Here is a 14,362-nt window from a genome sequence, read left to right as displayed (position 1 = left end):
TTTTTTATATTTTTTTATTTGGTTTTTAACATTTTAAAGAACAAAACATTTCGTTTCCCCACACCTTCCCCCCCAGCATAAATACAAATACATAATTGTCCTCTTTCTCTGTCACGTCTCTGTACACTTCATACTCTGTTTCCTCACATGATAGGTATTGGATAATAACAACAATAATTACTGCAACAACAAAAAATAACGAGTACATATATAAATATACACACCAGCAAAAGGAGATTAAGAATAAAGAGATTATATGTTTAAAACGAGTAATACACAATGTCTGGATGTCATCTTGAATGGGATTAAAATGTAATCAAAACCAGCTGTGTTTGGAGGATGATGCAGCAGTGGGACTCAAACGGGTGAGCTTCATTTTCATTGGCTTTTATTGATGTGGGCCTCGACACGTCATCACGCAGTACGTTTTCGTTTTCAGGAAGTAATTCAAATTAGATTTTTATGGACTTTATACACAAAAATGAAAATGTTGCCATTTTGGCATCCATTTTGGCATCCATTGCTCATATGATGACAACGGATGTGGTCTAAAAGTGTGAAAAACGTATTTTTCACACGTTAAAACTATTCCCGGGTGTGTGGGGAGCTAGGGGAGAATGTTTAGGCCTGTCACAATGATGCAAAACGATATTAGGCCCTATACTATATATCTGATTGACTTTGATACCACTTACGTAAATCGGTTTCTCCAGATCGGGTAAATTGCCTTCACCAATCGAGTCATTTGGAGTGAATATCATCTGATCACCGGTGGCCGATTGAGAATGCACCTCTACTTATACTGATGTTTCAAAATGTTCTTAACAGTTAATACAGTCATCTGAATACCGGTGTATATGTACTGTATACCCTATTGGTCTGAATATACTGTAAGACTACTTTTTTTCCCAATGGAAACAACAAAAACATTGTCGTATTATCATCGAGGACTAGACTATTTGACATTCAATGTTCTTTTTCCACAAATGAGTCTTGAAAAATGGGGGTCGTCTTATAATCAGAGTCGATTTATATTCAGTACAATACGGTATATTATACCACAGGTCGTTTCGAGGAAGCAATCTGATTGGTTGAAACAGCCTTCTAGCCGTGGGTTAAACCAGCACCATTCACCACCTAATCAAAACAAAGAATTCAGCTGCTCTGTTCTCCCAAAGCGCTAGCAAACTCGTGGCTAGGCTAGCTAGTTTCTTGGGACATTTGTGGTCGTAGTGACTACATCTGTCATTAAAAAAAAAATCTTTCAGCGATTTTCTTAGTTTTAAGGGTAACTGTTGTATAATTGCAATATTACACTCGAGGGTGTGGGTTAACGTGATTATTGCCACTTCAGTGATGCTTGCGGAACTCGACTTCGTCTCGTTCCTCACCGCATCCCTGTCGTGGCAATAATCACGTTAACCCACACCCTCTCGTGTAATATTGCTTAATTATATTGTATTTTTTCAAACAAAGAATCGTGTGTGTGTGTGTGTGTGTGTGTGTGTGTGTGTGTGTGTCAAGCAGACAAATCTGTTTCCCTGAAACATGTTTTCTGAATAATCAAATGCCTCATCCATAACGATATCCAACATCTTTAACCCTAACCAAAGAGGGTCCCAATGGGAAGAAGAACGTCTCTAATTTTGCAAGCAGAGGGTGCTTGAGTGCAGTAATTACAAAATTAATTACGGTCAAGAGATTTACATAAAATTACGGTGCTATTTATTTCTGACTAAGCCAAAGTCATCATTGGGGGGATATTCTTTCTTTTCTCTAAAGAGTGTTGATATCGATAACAAAGACACGTGTCAAGAAGACATTACACTGGCTTTTAAATTAATTGAAAGCCAGTAATCTTGAATATAGTGTTTTTATTTACAATCACTTGATGAGACTTCATGGGTGAGTGCCATACTTGACATAAGGGTATTATAAAAAAAGGTGGAAATAAGCAATACTGTGACTCAATACAGTAATAACACAATAGTAGTCTGCTATGGTACTGAATGAATGAATGAATGAATGATTTTATTTATTTAAGTGTCATGCCACCTTGTGGCCCATCCCTCATGGGATTATATGACACCTTTTCACACAAGTTACAATAAACAGTTATACACTTATAGTTCTTTACTTATACTGCTGATCGCATGCTACTGATCGCATACAACATAAATACAAATACAATAAATCAAAACAAAACAAAACACCGTAACTAGCATACGTATTTCTTACTGGCTGTACATGGCCTTTTTCCTCAGGTCCCAGGCAGTACTACTAAGTTATTATTAACAATACAATTATAGATTCATCTTTATTATTTTACACTATAGTGTTCCTATTGTGGAGTGAACATTTGGTGAAAGGGTTAGCAGACCTATAAGCTAAGAACACTTTGCGACGTGCTCATGAACGGGCTCTTTTTGTCCAATAGTTTGGATGTAGAGGGAGAAAAGTAGAGGGTTTAGTGTAGACCCCTGGGGGACTCCGGTCAGTGTCATATAATGTGTCATATTAATGTGACCGGTCATGTAATGTGTGGGGTTTAAGTGGTTTAAGTAGTTTAAGAGGAGGAATGACATGCAACACAGGCATCTATAGCTGACATAACCTGAGGGGCATTGCAAATACGTATGTCAGCAACCAGCTGCTATTCAGAGTTTTTTTTTAACGACGATGCAGTAATGACATACACTATGTGTCATATACAGTACCCATCCGTCTGGCTAAGGCTCCTCTGTGTATATGTGCGATATACAGTTGGGTGCCACCGATATTGTCCCTTATCATTTGACCCATTTAGGCCTGACCTCAAAATTTAAAAAAAATAAATATTTTCACGATTTTTCAAAAATAGCAGACCTACAAGTTCATAGCGCGCCACTCGGTGGCGCGCTATGAGCTTGTAGATCTGCTATTTTTCAATAGCTAAATTATAACATCATATTTAAAACACCAAAAGGGGTTCCCGCCCAAAATGGGTTAACTGTCCTTTTGCGCAGATCACGCAAACCTCAGCAAAAAGAAAAGGACAATATCGATGGCCTCCAACTGTACACTATGTGTCATATACAGTACCCATCCGTCTGGCTAAGGCTCCTCTGTATATGTGCGATATAGACGTTGCCCTCTGCCGGCTCGGATTCCTGAAAACCATCATTGCCGATGATGATGTTTATTCCACTGCTGCACTTCTTTCAACCCCCCCGTGATCCCCTTGTAAAGAAGCCATCGTGAATCAATCACCAGACCCGGGCAGACACACGAGTTGACAGGTGCAAGAGGGGCCTGAAGTACCCTCCAGACAGGAGGTCAGGGGTCCGAAGGGGTCTGCTGCATGACCGGGTCACACCGTGCTGTTCATGACGCCACTGATGAGCTGCTGCTCCAGCATGGTGTGTGTGTAACACACACACATGCACAATGATGTGAAAGGATCATTCAGTCAGTCAGCGGTGATGGGGCCGGCCGCCGCCCCCACAGCAAGGAAATGACTGGAACTGCTTGATGAAACTGGAAATGTGGATAATCAGCAGTGGTGGAAAAAGAACGGACATTATGTGCTCAATATACTGCAACGTATAGAAATACTCGGTACAGTAAGTACCACTTAAGTAGAAGGTACTCATTATGCAGAATGTCCATTTCACACGTTTTTCAAATGTATAAAATGTCAAAGAATCCATTGAAAAATCTACAAGCTTGTAGATTGTCTATTTTCAAATGGCCGAAATGTATATAGGGCTAAAGTGGTTAAAGGACCACTTCACCACTTTTCAACCTATCTTCATATAATAGGTCCTCACTAATAATCATGATAAAATGGCACAATTCTTTTCTACTTGGTCTGTGTCTCATAGGAGAGCTGTGGGCAATTCAGAAACCCGTCCACCAGTGACATCATCGATGGGGAATCCAAGAATAGAAATAATAGAAACTGCAGGCTTTCTAGTCCTGTAAAGTTGCAATGCGAAAATGGAAGCCATCGTTCTCACGATAATACAAATCTAAACATTTTTGTAAAAGAATATTGTTTAAAAAAAATCTGCCTAACGATGATGTCACTGGTGGACGGGTTTCTGAACTGCCCACAGCCCTCCCATGAGACACAGACTGAGTAGAATTTTTTTTTGCCATTTTATCATGATTATTAGCGAGGACCTATTATATGAAGATAGGTTGAAAAGTGGTGAAGTGGTCCTTTAATGTATGTTTTGTAATAATCAAAATCTACAAACTACAAAGTAACTAGTAACTAAAGTTTTCAAATAAATGTAGTGGAGTAAAAGTACAATATTTGGATCCGAGATTTAGTGGTACTGGAAATTGGAAATATTCAAATAAAGTAAAAGTACCAAAGTAACAATTGTACTTAAGTACAGTACTTAATGTACTTTCCACCACTGAGTACCATTCACTCAGCAGTGATGGGCCGCCCACGTAGCAAGTAAATGACTGGAACTGCTTGATGAAAGTGGACATTTTGGATCATTTGGACAGCATTGGAAATGAACACTTTGACTGTTCGACTATAGGAATATATATTCTATTTCTATTCTATTTCAAAACCGTTTTAGAAGTTCAGCCAACTTTGGAGCCAAAGCCGGGTTCCAAACAAGGACAGACATGTGGAAAAATGACACACTGAGTTGGAAAGTGAATGATTATAATTATGAAAGTAGAAATTCTGCATAATGCTCATGAGTACGTTTGCTATAATTGTCTTCCTGCATGGGTAAAAGCTTTGTTTTGCCTCATCACATGAATGCAGTCTTCGGATTGCAGTGAAATAATGAACAGCATCATCGCAGTGATGAAACCAAAGCGAGTGTTATTATGGCTTTATTTTGACAAATTATAAACACTGTATACAAACAGCGGATTAGAGCTACTAGATCCATTTGGCCATTAAAGTTCTTCCTTGAGACAATGTAGCTTAAAAAGGTTTCGGCGATAACGGCACATTTCCTCCGATATTCCAATGAAGGCAATTACCAGGCCCTGTTTGTTCACAAAGGCTTATGGGCTCTCCATCTGCAATCAGTATAAAGCCAGCCACTGTATACAGTATGTGGCTACATACACTGCCCACTCGTTTGTTATGGGAGTAAAGGGAAATGCTTCCAAAACTTTTCTAGCCAAATAAATTACTTACTCAGAGCCCTAATGAAAGCATCTGAAGACTAATCCATGGTCTTCTGTGTATGTTGTGTGTGTGTGTGTGTGTGTGTGTGTGTGTGTGTGTGTGTGTGTGTGTGTGTGTGTGTGTGTGTGTGTGTGTGTGTGTGTGTGTGTGTGTGTGTGTGTGTGTGTGTGTGTGTGTGTGTGTGTGTGTGTGTGTGTGTGTGTGTGTGTGTGTGTGTGTGTGTGTGTAATAACGTGGTTTACCATTTTTTTCCCATTGCTTATCAGCGTGAGACAAAGGGAGATAATTAGGTGTCATAGCACTCCACTGTTCTAAAAAAGCCTCTTCAACTGCTTCAATCAATATCAGTTACGTACTGAATGAATAAACACTGCGCCCATTTGGAAAACAGGGGCGAGCTTCATTGGTATCATTGCAGGTGGAAAGATAATTCATTCAAGTGCTGTTGATAAACAGTGGTATGTCACAATATCAATTTCAAAGCCGCGTCCAGAAAAAAACATTTATTTAGCAGAAGTTGGCTTCTTCCATAATCACATTGCTGCATGGGCTCACAACCTGTGGACACAAGGTGATAACACAACGATAGGAGGTATTAACCATTTATAAACGTAGACAATTCTGATATAAGGCTTCAGGAAACCCCCACCAATGATGTATTTTTTGGCAAATGCTATTGGAATGCCATCAAGCACCATGAATCAAGACATTGTGAGGAATTCAGGTCACCAGGAGCATATATCTGGTCTTTCTCCAGACTAAACTTTGACCTTCTGTCTCTCTGGTATTCCATGCTGTGCCTCTCCGGCCTTCACTAAATCTCATGGATTCCAAACACGTCTGCTGGTCCTTATCTGTTAGATGAGTTACTGTGGATCGCTAATGTGCTCAGAGTAGGGCTTTGTTCCATCGATTACCTTTTTTTCATCGAGAATTGTGTTTTTTGTAGATCAAAATAAATGAGAAATGTACATCAACCAATCAAGTGAAAACGTGAAACGTTTTTCATAATCAACTAAGTCGATTAGTCTGATTAACGAGTTGTGCCCTTTTATATACTTTGTCGTATACAACAGTGTAATAGTCAATCTACAGTCTCAGAAGGCGTCGTATACAACAGTGTAATAACCAATCTACAGTCTCAGAAGGCGTCGCATCGCCATGCATTGTGATTCACAATGCAATATAATAGATTAAATGGATTACGTTCATTATGCGTTGCACGGCTAGTTCAGACTTGCACATAATGTAGGAGGTTAGCACTAAGCAGGGACTTTATTTGAATGTGTTGATCAATGTGTTATTGTGCTGTGTTTATGAACCTGCCATGTCTGAACAGTATCACACATCACGAAGAAGAAAAACATGTGCCTGTCTCATGATTTGAGATCGCACTGAAATGTTCGGCACACCCCCCCTCCCCGAGGCGCTGCTAGAGTCCAGACCGTCTCCAATTGGCTGGCTGTTTCCAGACCAGAATGTATAATTATAACGTGCATCCTTAAAACTGCTTTATTAATTTAATTCCGGTCAGTTCAGTTCAGTTCAGTTCACGCTTCTCTCTCTCTCTCTCTCTCTCTCTCTCTCTCTCAGCCTGTACTGTATGTCCAAAACTGTTGATTTATATGAAAAGATAAAAGGAAAAACCTGTTCAAAAGGTTCTATTGGAGAGGAGTTATGCAATTCTTAGTCACAAGCTCTCATAGGGCAGTAGCTCAGGAGGTAGAGTGGCTGTCATGGAATCCGAAGGTGCAAGGTTTAATACCTTCCTCCTCCTGACTGTGTGTCAAAGTGTCCTTGAGCAAGACCCCTAACTGCTCCTGATGAGCAGTTTGGTGCCTTGCATGGTTTCCTCCACTCTGCCCTGAATGTGTGCGTAAGTGGGGTTAAAGTAAAGTACATTGTAAAGCAGTGAAGGGTCAGAAAGACCAGAAAGGCGCTATATAAATGCAGTCCATCTACCATTTAATATTGTTCATTCATGGCTTAACCCATTTTGACCTGAGATCAGATTCTAAAAATGTCTTCTACATCCTGACAGTTTTCTGAAAAAGCTATGTTTCTATGTCAGTCGTTCTTCGATTTTTCAAAAATAGCAGACCTATACGGTTGATGATGCTGCGTATTTGGTCGTGTAAACTAATTTAAACTTTTAATTTGATTTATTTGTATTTTTATTTGTTTATCTTGTCTATCCTTGTTTTATATTATGTTTCTGTGTTCATACATAATGTCCATGCATACGTATTCTGTTGTTGTTGTTGCTTGTGTTTGTTTTTTCTGTTTTCTGTTTTCTGTATTTGTAAAAAATCCAAATAAAGTACTGATCATAAAAAAAATAATAGCAGACCTACAAGCTCGTAGGTCTGAGCTTGTAGATCTGCTATTTTTTTTTTACCCAAAATGTCCATGCATTATAAAAAGACCAGAAAGGCGCTATATAAATGCAGTCCATCTACCATTTAATATTGTTCATTCATGGCTTAACCCATTTTGACCTGAGATCAGATTCTAAAAATGTCTTCTATACATCCTGACAGTTTTCTGAAAAAGCTATGTTTCTATGTCAGTCGTTCTGACATAGGGTTAAAGTATTGGGTTAAAGTAGTTAACCCAAAATGGGTTAACTACTTTCAACTTGACATCCCTAGTGTGAGTGAGCATGTCATTATAGGAGAAAGTATTCAAACATGTTGCGATGTGACACAAAGCGGGCAGCGGTGGCCGAACGGTTTGCGGAGCGGTCTTGTTATCGGAAGGTCGCCAGTTCGAATCCCCGGACCGGAACGTTAAAATTACCACCGCTGAAGTGCCCTTGAGCAAGGCATTGAACCCCTACCATGAAATGTTCTATGAGCAGGGTCTGGCTGTAAACAAGCATCTCGAGCTTAGTCCATTCACCCTGGGTAAACAAAGAACGTTGCTTTACTTTGCTTTACATTGTTGAGCTGTTGAGCTGACATGTTGAGAGCTTGTAGATAGGCTATATTTCTTCTTTTCTAAGTAATATACTGAACCAGTTCATGAAGAAGGAAGGCTCTGTCATTGGTGCAAAACAGGATGGCGTACTGTAGACATGGTGGTAGAGGTGAGGACGAGGAAGCAGCTCCCACCATAGACATAGAAAGGTAGGACGCCTCATTCAGTTCTGGGGCGTATTATATGTACTCAAGTGAGGGCAAGCTTCCGCGTTGTTGCTTCACTATTCTCGCGTAGCCAGACAACTTGCGAGAGGCAACAGTCTGGCCATGCGAGACTAGTGCTTCAGAGAAGTTTCCGCGTGCGCCACAGAGCGGACGTTCGGGTCTGACAAGTCTCGGGAAAAAGATGCGCTTGATTGGCCAGTAGTCACTTGAGTGGCAGCGCGGTGTATAGCGTGCCTTCCGCACTTCCGGCGCACTTCAGCCCTCGCGTTGATAACGGGTCGCTCCAGTGAACCGCAGCGGCCAATGAGGCATCTATTTTTATTTATATGTCTCCCAGTCCCACCCCCTTCAGAATTAAATAGTGTCGCGGACTCGCGGCTGAGTACCATCGGCGTATTCACCCGAGGAGGACAGACGGACTCGGTCAGTCCTTGGTGCCGGTAGCCATGAAGCTGTTCAATGAAGCCAATGGTCGCTCCACTACGGTGGTCCGTGGTCTAATGACCAATGGTCGCTCCACTACGGTGGTCCGTGGTCTAATGACCAATGGTCGCTCCACTACGGTGGTCCGTGGTCTAATGACCAATGGTCGCTCCACTACGGTGGTCCGTGGTCTAATGACCAATGGTCGCTCCACTACGGTGGTCCGTGGTCTAATGACCAATGGTCGCTCCACTACGGTGGTCCGTGGTCTAATGACCAATGGTCGCTCCACTACGGTGGTCCGTGGTCTAATGACCAATGGTCGCTCCACTACGGTGGTCCGTGGTCTAATGACCAATGGTCGCTCCACTACGGTGGTCCGTGGTCTAATGGTCTAATGACCAATGGTCTCCCCACTACGGTGGTCCGTGGTCTAATGACCAATGGTCGCTCCACTACGTTGGTCCGTGGTCTAATGACCAATGGTCGCTCCACTACGGTGGTCCGTGGTCTAATGGTCTAATGGTCGCTCCACTACGGTGGTCCGTGGTCTAATGGTCTAATGACCAATGGTCGCTCCACTACGGTGGTCCGTGGTCTAATGGTCTAATGGTCGCTCCACTACGGTGGTCCGTGGTCTAATGGTCTAATGACCAATGGTCGCTCCACTACGGTGGTCCGTGGTCTAATGGTCTAATGGTCGCTCCACTACGGTGGTCCGTGGTCTAATGGTCTAATGGTCGCTCCACTACGGTGGTCCGTGGTCTAATGGTCTAATGGTCTAATGGTCGCTCCACTACGGTGGTCCGTGGTCTAATGACCACTACGGTGGTCCGTGGTCTAATGACCAATGGTCGCTCCACTACGGTGGTCCGTGGTCTAATGACCACTACGGTGGTCCGTGGTCTAATGACCAATGGTCGCTCCACTACGGTGGTCCGTGGTCTAATGACCACTACGGTGGTCCGTGGTCTAATGACCAATGGTCGCTCCACTACGGTGGTCCGTGGTCTAATGACCAGTGGTCGCTCCACTACGGTGGTCCGTGGTCTAATGGTCTAATGGTCGCTCCACTACGGTGGTCCGTGGTCTAATGGTCTAATGGTCTAATGGTCGCTCCACTACGGTGGTCCGTGGTCTAATGACCACTACGGTGGTCCGTGGTCTAATGACCAATGGTCGCTCCACTACGGTGGTCCGTGGTCTAATGACCACTACGGTGGTCCGTGGTCTAATGACCAGTGGTCGCTCCACTACGGTGGTCCGTGGTCTAATGACCAATGTGACTCTTGCTCACGCCATGAGTTTTGTCCCCCTGCTCTTTTTAATGCTCTTGGCCCTTTTTTTTCTCCTCTACTTATGTTTTTATCTTTTTTTTATATATCTGGCTGGCTATTTTTCTGCTCTGTTTTTATGATCTGTTTTGTGTTTTTATGACTTGGCTGTAATTGTCATTGCGACTGAATTTCCCTCATGGGATCAATATAGGTCTATCCTGTCCTAAAGTACATGATAAGACTTAAGTGGTTAAATATTCGTAAAAACCCACAGAGACGTGTGACCAAGATCTATAAAAAGAAATACACCTAGCACCTAAATATGGAGATACAATGTTTCCGCCAGAGTTCAATTTGTAGTGGTTTGTCTTAAATATGGTTAATAGCGCTGTATACAAAACACATGAGCTCCACACCATGTAAAAAAATACTGATTCCAGCCTGTGGGCTTTCATATACCGGTGTTGTTCATGTCCCTCCAGTGTCGTGGACAGTGAAGCTATTATTGATTTATATGAAGATTCACTTCTGGCTTTACTGCTGTACGTGTAAAAGCTGCTTCAGGGTTAGCAATAAAATAAACCGTGTCATGAGTCATGTACACTGTTATTTTTTCTTTAGACATATGTTGTAGGCACTTGCTTCTCTGGCCCTGCACTGGTTAAAGCTACGACATCATAAAAGCCTGGCATGAGGCTTGGATCATTATTCATAATCTGTCACAGCTGTCACTGTGGGAAGGTCTTCTTTAGACAGTCATATGAATGTCTTATCAACCAATTAAAGGCCAATTTACTAGACCAACCTAGTTTTTCCAATGCATGGCTTTTGAAGATTACAGTTGGAGGCCATCGATATTGTCCTTTTCTTTTGCTGAGGTTTGCGTGATCTGCGCAAAAGGACAGTTAACGCCTTTTGGTGTTTTAAACATTATGTTATAATTTAGCTATTGAAAAATAGCAGATCTACAAGCTCATAGCGCGCCACCGAGTGGCGCGCTACGGGCTTGTAGGTCTGCTATTTTTTTTAAATCGTGAAAATATTTATTTCAGAAAACTGGAGGATTTAGAAGGATTTTTTTAAATTTTGAGGTCAGGCCTAAATGTGTCAAATGATAAGGGACAATATCGGTGGCACCCAACTGTACGTCATATGGCAGCCAAGTCTATGGGATTTATACTGTTTCTTTAGACCACGTATGACGTAAATCGTTTACCAGCCAAGTCTATGGACTTTAATGTTTGTTTTTGGGCACTTATGATGTAATTTGTTTGATATTAGAGAAAGTGAAAGATGAGTGTTATTTATTTTCTTCATTTCTTTTCATTTGCTGCTTTAGTTATTTTAGCGTTTTTTGACGGGGGCAGCGCGGGGGCATTCGAACATGGGGCTAAATATGTATTTTTTTTACTAAATTGTATAGCCATTTCTTTTTTATTATTTACTATAGTCCTGCTAGACACCAGGAAATTACATCTGGCCACAAAAGATCACAGGATAAATTGAATATGAAGGGGAGGTGAGAAACTGACATTGAGCCTATGACACACAGTATGGCATCCCCCCCAGTAGGCTACCTTCACATTCAGTAGATCCTGTGATCTTTTGTGGCCAGATGTAATTTCTTGGGGTCTCGTAGGACTATAGTAATTTATTTATAAAGAAATCGCCATAATACTTTGTTAAAAAATACATATTTAGCCCCATGTAGGAATGCCCCCGCCCCCCCTGTCAAAAACAGCTAAAATCGCTAAAATGAAAGAAAGCAGCAAATAAAACCAACTTTTACCTTGGTTGAAAAAAACAAAAGTTGTCCTTAATTGTTTGTTTGTGGCGCTAAATGACGACGTAAGACGACGTCGTGTGGCCGATATAAATGCATCTTGTAACAAATGTTGTTTCATACGAGAAACAAGCCAGGATGAATAAAGAAAAGAAACAATACAACTGTGTATGTGGAAAAAGCTTCACAAGAAACGGAACAGAAATTGAAACGGAACCGGATAATTCATAGAAGAAAGGAAGCAGCCTAGTCTATGGACCCCCCCGCCCCGTGACGTACAAAGGCAAACAAAGAAGGCTCCCCTCACTTCACACAAGTGTGATTTCTTTTTTTAAACACTACTGTTACAGTATTGTGTAAATAGAAATCCTTTTTTATTTACATTTCCTTGGCACCTTAAAACCTTAACAAGAAACCTGTGATGTGGTACAACATTAATTTGTGATAACCAGGACTAAATTATTTTAGCAGGCAGTCAAACATAGCTTTCTGTTCAATGCCAATGCTTTGAACAACACACTTCTTTTCCCTCAAATGTTCAATAATTATGGTGATAAATGATCTGTTCATTGGATGTGAATAACTACTTTGATCGGTAGTGGGCTAGAGATCTCCATAGAGGCATATTCTAAGTAGCAGTGTTTCAACTAAAGTGCTTTTGCCTTTGGATATCATTAATGGACCGTTTGAGCATCCTTGCTACAGTAATTACTCTACAGAGGCAGCAAAGGCCAGATTCTGTGCATGCGTCTCCTAAAAGGACCATCCATGTCTTAACCTCCATAGCTCGAGTGTGAGCACAGCACACAGTACATTGAGTCTATCCGACGTGTACAAAGATGCACAGAAATAATGTGTATTTAATCATTCATACAGCTTTGATATTGTGGCTGTCAGGCAGAAACCTTTGTTGGCCAGATCATCTTTTCATCATCGTTCATCATTCCTTTTTTTCTCTTCACAAATGAATGCCCTATTTTATATTTTATCATATGATGGTGTCGAGCAATGCAACGCGTTATGAGCTTGTAGGTTGGCTATGTTTGAGAGATTTTGAACATTTTTGAAACATTTAGAAAGATCTTCAAATATGCCCAAACGGGCTGAAAGTGGTTACTTCTTGTCTGTGGGTTTTTATACATTTTTAACCATTGAAAAGTATTACCAAGAACTAAATGTGGAACACGTGTTCTTATTTCCATTCCCTGAAAAGTAACTATTTATACCACACAGTGTTATACCACTTTATTTAAAAAATAATGTTGTGTAGTTAATCATTCACAACCGCTTTGATGTACAGTACAGGGTTCTCACGTATTCTGCAATCCCTGTTAGGCCAAATCTGAACTCCCTTATGTAAGTCCCTCTCTGCCCAACATTCACACAGAGAGAGAGAGAGAGAGAGAGAGAGAGAGAGAGAGACAATCCCTTCCCTCTCAAAATGCTTCCAACTATTCAGTGGTGGTCAGGGAGAATACTAAGGAGAAACAGGGCATCTAAGGATATCCAACAATTAAAGGGGTAGTTCACCCAGAAAGTTATTTGTTTTTCTATCAATTACACACGGCATGAAGCCTTGAATTCACTGAGATATTTTTGTCTTTGTCACATTCCTACACCAATAATATGATGACCGGGTGGCTGCTCAGTAGGAGACTCCGCCGCTCATCAAATTATTGGCTGAAGAATGCGACAAACTAACAAAACAATCTCATGGGTTTCATGGGATGTGTGATTGATAGAAAAGAAGTAATTGTTTCTGTGAACTACTCCTTCAAAGGAAGAAATGATCCCATCCCCATGATTTTACAAGCAGTTCTGAGGAAACTTTACAGTCAAAATGATATACTCATTAATATCCTCAGACAGAGTTGGGCAAGACAGCTTTCTCTGTCAGTAGCCCAACTTTGTGGAATGAACTCCAAAACTTTTTAAAACTGAGCTCCCTGCCATCTTTCGGTCAGTTCAAAGGAATGCTCCAGAACATTTTTCACAGTGATTGCTCCTGCTTCAATTGATTTATTTTATTGACTGGTTGTTCTGCATAAAGTTCCTTTGTAATTGATCCTGATTTATAATGTTGTGTTGCATGTATTGTTTTTTTGACTGTATTTTGTGTATTGTAACCTCGGCTACATTGAAAATGAGGGCTTGCCCTCAACTGTATTTCCGAGTATAAATAAAGGTGATGATGATGATGATGATGATGATTTATTTGGCAGCGGTGGCCGAACGGATAGCGGCGCGGTCTTGATACCGGAAGGTTCCTAGTTCGAATCAGCCGTCCGACACGTTAAAATTACCACCGCTGAAGTGCCCTTGAACAAGGCATTGAACCACTACGATGAAATGTGTTCTATGAGCAGGGCCTGGCTGGAAACAAGTTCTTGAGCTTAGCCCAGATACCCTGGGTAAATATAGATTTCATTTCATTTCATTTCATTTCATTTCATTTCATCGCCGGAGTAATCAATAAGAAAACCCTGTTCCCTGTCGATGTTTTTCACTAACCTTTGAAGAATCACCCGATCGTGTACGTAGCGCAATTGCACGAACGTGCGCCTTACAATAGCGTGATCGTATG

The sequence above is a fragment of the Electrona antarctica genome (genome assembly GCF_951216825.1).
Source record: "Electrona antarctica genome assembly, chromosome: 19".
Lineage (NCBI taxonomy): Eukaryota > Metazoa > Chordata > Actinopteri > Myctophiformes > Myctophidae > Electrona > Electrona antarctica.
This window is presented reverse-complemented; position numbering follows the sequence as displayed.